This window comes from Spinacia oleracea, chromosome 1 (assembly GCF_020520425.1).
Source record: "Spinacia oleracea cultivar Varoflay chromosome 1, BTI_SOV_V1, whole genome shotgun sequence".
NCBI lineage: Eukaryota > Viridiplantae > Streptophyta > Magnoliopsida > Caryophyllales > Amaranthaceae > Spinacia > Spinacia oleracea.
In genome coordinates, this window is record NC_079487.1 from 18288222 (window position 1) to 18294731 (window position 6510).

The 6510-nt window shown below is 37.3% G+C and overlaps 1 long non-coding RNA gene across 2 annotated transcripts; it reads right to left on the reverse strand.

Moving 5' to 3' along the window:
* Window positions 1-297: 297 nt before the first annotated feature.
* On the reverse strand, window positions 298-4390 carry LOC110780722 (uncharacterized). Of its 2 annotated transcripts, XR_008926359.1 has the most exons (4): window positions 4036-4390; window positions 1659-3085; window positions 1200-1297; window positions 298-565 (listed from the first exon to the last, which is right to left on the reverse strand). It is a non-coding gene; the product is annotated as an uncharacterized lncRNA (long non-coding RNA). The 2 variants fall into 2 exon arrangements; XR_008926358.1 differs by lacking the exon at window positions 4036-4390 and having other exon boundaries at window positions 1659-4029.
* Window positions 4391-6510: the final 2120 nt, after the last annotated feature.

Sequence of the window (6510 nt, forward strand, 5' to 3'; positions counted from 1 at the left end):
TTGGAGCGCTGTTGATGGCTCCGCTATTAAAAGTAAAATGTACTTTTAATAGCGCTTTCCAAAAGCGCTATTAAAAGTACTATTAGGATAATTCAAATGTTTCTTTTATAGCACATTATAAGCGCTATTAAAGGTGTGTTGTTAAAGATTTTGCCGCCAACTTTTAAATTATTCTTTAATAGCAGATGTATATGAAACGCTATTAAAGTGAATTTGAATTATTATTACAAAAAAAAATTAGTTTATACCACAAAACCGTACATATTGCTTAATAACACCATATATTGAAGATCATAATAAAAAGTTGAATATCAATTTCCAATTGAGCTTGAAAGAAAGAATTACAATCGTCACCATAATAAAAACCATTTACATAGATATGTTCTAAAATAAGACCCTAAACACTAAACTACGCAAAATAAATTAATTAACAGGTTGTATATTTGTTAATCCTCAACATAACCTATCTAATATAAAGTTGTTAAACAACATAGCGCGCCCATTGAGTTCTTACTTCGTCAATCTGCTCATTGTCATAACTTGGAAACTGACCATCTGTAAACCACTGCGAAACAAAAGGGTATAAGATATGCATCTGTATATAAAAGGGAAAAATATCAACTATCAAATAATTAGCATTAGCGTAAGCAATGTATTGAAAAATAAAATTAACAAAGTTTCTTCTATTCTTAAGACTGCGGGAAAGAAGTAGGCTATAAATCTAAAGAGAAGGTCGTTGAATTGACAAACATACCAAAGCAGTTGTAACATAGAAAATATTTAAAGCTAGGAAAATTCAAACTTAAAAAGAAAAAAAAGGCTTCTGAATTTACAAAATATAATGATGAAATACTGAAGATAAATTCAACGACCACTATAAAAAAAAACTAACAGCGTTGGAAAAGAAGATGAACCAAAGGAGAAGTAGAAAAGAGGGCCAAGGGGAGGGAGGTTAAAAAATTATCATAGATATCCTGCATGTGAAGGAAAAGGGAGAGTGTACAAGTTTCTAGCTTGTCAGACTCATTTCACCAAATTACTGACTTATAGAAGAGAAAAATACTACACAAACAAATATGCAGAGCTGCTGACAATGACCTTAGGAGTTTGGAGAGAACTTAATATGTTATAAGCATGATGAAATGAATGACAAGCAGATTAGTAACAATTATTTAACACATATTATGTCAAACACTCACAGAATATGTAGTAGTTAGAAAACAGTTCATAAATTTCCAAGTATAGCCAAAGGCATGGAAGGTTAGATCAGTACTCCTCCAGAAATAGCTGAAATGATCTGCAGAAAAACAAGCTCTTAATCTCCAAACGCATAAATTTAGACATTATAACAACTGAAATTAGATACTGTCTAAGATCTGCAAACTCTCACGCTACTTTTTTGTTGCAGAACTTCATTTCAGTTGTTATAATGTCTAAGTTCTTAATCTCCAAACCCATAAATATCTAAGTTCTGACATTATAACAACTGAAATGAATTTCTGCAACAAAAAAATAGCATGAGCATTTGCAGAGACATAGCAATCGCATAGTTTGCTTGCACTATAAATACATACAAGTATCTGTATCTACCAAGATTTAAACAGATGGTTAAATGGTTTGTCTATGCATCAACAGGAACCTAAAAATGAATAAATTACCTGGTACAACATTAAATGTATCAGCATTGAAGTCACAAATTGACTAGACAAATTTGTTAATGAGTATCATGCTGCAGGATGAAATGTAGTAAGCCGCCATGGACAGTAAGGCCGAAATATTAATAGTTCTTCTAGTCCGCAAAACATTATCTATTTCTCTTCCCAAGATACCATTTTCCACATCAATTTCTCATTTGCAGAAGGCTTCATAGATTAAAAAAAGGCCTGGACATAAGCATAGACACAACCGACAATTTAGTTTAGAGATAATGTCAGGCTAAAAGCTAAACTAGCTTGGAGATTGATCTCTTCATTAAAACTAATTAGACACTGCCAGAACTTTCAGAAACCTATGTAGAAGAAGATGAATCTTAGATAAGATTATGAACACACACAAAATAAAAAGAAGAATAAGTCTGTGGTTGAAGATCATTATAGAAACCAGTACAGATAACTGAAAAATGACAAGCACAATGTCGAGCAACATCAACCCACCACAAAAAAGTTGCCCTTAAAAGAAAATCAAGAGAATAAGAGGAATCGTGCATTTTAATGACGAGGATACTACGAATTCACATGCATGCCTCTTCCAGGCTTATTACTGGTGCTTTACATGATCTGAGTTTGCTGAGACACCATACAAGTGCACTTCTTGTGACCCAAGCTCCTTGAGTTGGACCCTTACTTCTCTGGTTAATAATACAACATGACGAATTGAGAACAACAGAACCAATGAAGGGATACGTATTCAAACCCTCAACAAGACCTCATAAAAAGAGGCATACGAGTCGATGGCACAAGCTGAAGCAAGGGAAATTAATGCACAATCTGCTTCTTATATAAATGCAATGTACTACCAATCCTACATAGCTAGATAATCAAGGTTAAGGAAGATTATTAAATCATGCAGTGTTACCTATTCACGGCTCTTAAAGAAATTAGGAGTACATAATGGGCTTTACATCATTGAATTTGGCAATAAATAAATGCTTCATGACATCATTTACCATTTCAAAGAAATAAACGATGAACACAGCCCACACCTGAACAAACACAACAACACCCAAACTGCAGTAAGTGGCTCAACACGAACAAGCACCTGCACAAAGCAGATCTGCAGCTAGCAAGTACTCTCCACACAGTTAAAACAACAGCACAGCAGGACATAACAGAGCAGCAGAAACACTAGAACTGCCAGCCAACACAGAAAAGCAGCTGCAACATACAGAAAGGAGTAGACCCCAACAGATAAGACCTTCAACCATACTGTAAGAATAAAAGAAAACAGCCCCCTGCAAACACTAGAAACAGAACATAGCACCCTATCCAGATACAACCAGAATAGAACTCAGCCTGAAACCAGCAAACAGATGCAAAGCTACAACCTACACTTAGCCCAGCAAAAGCAAGCCAAGCTCCCAACACACCTGATGCAATTCAGGTATTATAAAAGCTTTGTTAAATGCTCAATGTAATTCAGTAATATAAATCAGAATTATATCGAATTGATTAAAACAAATTGATACAAGTTACAAACTTTTAATATTTCAATTTTGTAGTTTCCAATGGCAGAAGAACAAATTAGCATAAACAAGCAGAACAACACAATCACATCATAACAGATTAGCACAAGTTAGCATAACAACACAACCACATCAGATCATTACACATAGCGGAAAGCAGCATATTAGTAGTTAGTAGCATTGCAGTAGATCAGTTCAAAGCAGCAAAGTTTACATCGATTAAATTTTAGGCTAACCATTTATACTTCAATTTCAAAGCAGCAAAGTTTACTTCGATCAAATTTTAGGCTAACCATTCAGATTATATTTTAGGCTAACATATATACTTCCCTTTCAAGTTTACCATGGTATAATGTTTTCGTAAAATTGAACCGAAACTAACGGCTACACCTGTCTTACACCAACAGGGGATTATGAACACAAAAACCTGTCCTTAACGGGACTCTCAAGTTGAGCTACTGTAGTTTCCCGTAATTCCAGAAAACAAAAACAAAAAATCTTACTACTCCATCAGCAAACCGAAATTAACTTCAATCTAAACGTGATTTTTTCTTCCATTAATATAGGCAATTGTGAGTTAATATCAGGAAAAGATAATTCAAAAAAAAACGTAATACTCCAGTGCAATCATGAAATCAAATAATTCAACAAGTTATTATCAACATAAAGAATCATACCCAATTTAAATTAAATACACTACGTATCCCAATTCAGAGGAACAAAACCCTAAAACCCATAATTAAACAAATCCTAATTCTAGTAAATTAATTACCAATAATAATACACTTAAAACGCAAATTAGGAACAACCAAACATAAATAAACAGAACTCCACAAATTTTATGGATGGATTACCTTGAAATTCGATTTTTCCATGAGAAGAAGCATGCTGGTTGAACGAAACGCTACCACCTGAAGGAAATCGCCATTGCTTGAAAGATATCGGTGCCGTGTGAAGGATTTTTGAAGGTTGGTTTCGCCATCAATCGCTTGAAAGATTTCACTGTCGTTTGAAGGATTTTTGAAGTCTGGTTTCGCCTTCAATCGAAAGTTCTTAGGTTTTGAGGCTTTTAGGTCTGGAAGAGAAAGCTGGTCGCGGCGGTTCTTTTTAGTTTTTGTTAAGCTTAGGCGTGGGAAGAAATTTAGGCGGTTCTTTTCTTAATTTATGTTTTTTTTTTACAATATTTTGTATAAGCTTTAATAGACTTTTTATTAAAAGTCCTATAATAAATTTATAATATGACAGTGTGGGTTTATAGAGCCCTATAATATCTTGTACATATGACAGTGTTTTTTCAATAAGCGCTATAATATGTTATTTTTAATACCTTTAACAGGGAAAGGAGCAAAAGCGCTATTAAAAAAGCGCTATTAAATGACATTTCTGTAGTAGTGTTCCATTTTCAGTTGGCCCATAAGTTGGGTCATTTGGACCATCTGGTCTCGCAAATCTTCGATGGACATGTTTGAAGGTGCGAATCGAGGTTGGGGAAGCGGAGATCCTTGAAATGAGGGACGACAGACGGAGCTTGGAGTTACTAAACCTGGTGTTGGTGATGTATCTTCGAGACGCACTAACCGTTGATTCCCTGATCGGCACCAAGTGGCAGGACCAGTCCTAGGCATAAGATAAGCTAAAGTTTAGGTTCCCAAAGTTTCAAGCATTACTTAGTCTAGACTTCGACTCTCTAAATTGGGTTTTTTTTTTTCGCTCTTTCTTCTGTCGGTACACTTTTTTGGTTTTTTTTTGATTTTGGTCGTTCTTTGGATTTTCGAAACACCTGCCCGTGTGACATTCATAGTTGTTAACATGCTCGGTTTTGGTGCCGAGCATTGCCGTCGTAGGAGGCCTAACAACGACACAAAGAGTTATTAATTTTTCGCGATTTGCTTTTTGAAATCGAGTGCTTTTCTTACGCCCTCGTAGCAATTCTTTTTTATGAACATTTTTTGCTACATATTTTCCTTTCGTGCGGGCACCGAAGCTGCTGCGCCTGACCAGAAGGCCAAGCAGCAACTTCAGCGCCCAGCTTGGGGCGTGAGAAATTCTGGCGCCCAGCCAGGGGCGTTGAAAATGCGTCCCTGGCTGGTTCTCGTTTTCTGTCTTCTGTTTATGCGACTTCGACTTGCGTGCTTGCCTAATAACGTCCTTTACGCGTAACAACGTTTGTGGGATTCGTTACAGGCCATCCCGAGCGTCGCTTATTTTGTGGCGATCATTCGGGTTTGCGGAACACGTGTTTTGTATAACTCTTTGGCCAATTAGTCTATGAATGTTTGGGCAATTTTTAAGGTCGTTGGTTTTCTAGGATAGTTTGTCACACACAATCACATATTTCGCTGCACATAACTACATTACAAACATGGATTTGAAAATTAAATATGCCACGTAGTTTATGATAGGCTTCTATGGGTAGTTTATTTGCGCCTGGCTTGGTACCGCTTCTATCGTAGATCCAACACATGCCCCGGTCGAGGTAGTGTCTTCAACAGACGAATTTCGCTCAAGAGGCCAACCCGCAAGTGCAAGCCAAGGGGGCATGCAGGCGAGAGGGACCTAATGGGCGAGCGATTGGGTTCGGGATAGGTGTACTACCTGCACAAGTACCGAGTGGGAAACATGCGCGGCGTATGCACCCCCCTATTGGAGAAAAAAGGTATCCTTAGCCCCAACTCCCGAGGGAGTTGAGATTCGTTATGATGTTCTGCCCGTTCACATTAATATGCTGATTTTCAGGTCGTCCCAACTTGATGGGGAAATAAACGCGGGGTAGGATCGTTTCACCCTTCGGCTATTTTGATTACCTACAAGCACGAGTATTTCCTTCACTATCCCCAGTGGAGTCGCCACTGTGAGGGGGTCGAAAAAGCGCGAGGCTAATGCGTGACCTTGTCCCTCGTGGGTGTGACGATTCTTTTTATTCAATCAAGTGTAATTGGATTTCCTGTGAGTATACACCCAATTGACTAGTAATATAGGAGTCGCCATTCAGTTTTTAACGACAATGAGAAAAACTGACAAAACCCGGTTATCATGACATAAAGGGAGTGCGATTATGTTTGACCACGACGGCCGTAGGTTCCCTTGTGATCCCTGGTGTGGGGATCTCTCAATATACACCCGCAAGGTAGAGATTGAGGGTTCGGGGGACTGTAACTACCGAGAGGAGTAATTCGCTCGTCGATAACTCCAGAGGCAGGATATCCTTACTAGCTCAGCATAAATAATTGAAGGGACATGCGTTAACTATTAAACTAGTCTGAGTTGATTTTAGCAATATGCAACATATAATACTAATTCGATCGTGATTATCTGATTTAAATAGCATT